Below are 302 nucleotides of genomic sequence, written 5' to 3'. Positions count from 1 at the left end.
CAGAATAACTTGCTTCTACCAGAGATCCTTCTAGGTGTTTTTTTTAAAGGCTTTAATACCTGTGGAAAAAGTGAGAATGAAATAAGAAAAAGATTTATTGAGTCTCAAAGCCTCCAGTTAAAATTAAATGCGGTGAGAAAAGTGGCTTTCCACATTTAATTGTCTTTTTCACAGTAACTATGTGTCAGTCTCTTCTAAAAGCCTATTAATTCTGTAATTTACTGCTAGGGAGAGAGCTGGGAGATAGACAGAACCACCGCTGTTTTTTTTTCTTCCTTCATTGACTAACTGTCATCAAGCGT

This window comes from Gavialis gangeticus, unplaced genomic scaffold, assembly GCF_001723915.1.
Source record: "Gavialis gangeticus isolate Ggan-Ray unplaced genomic scaffold, GavGan_comp1, whole genome shotgun sequence".
Classification (NCBI taxonomy): domain Eukaryota; kingdom Metazoa; phylum Chordata; order Crocodylia; family Gavialidae; genus Gavialis; species Gavialis gangeticus.
Note: the sequence above shows the minus strand (reverse complement) of the source record.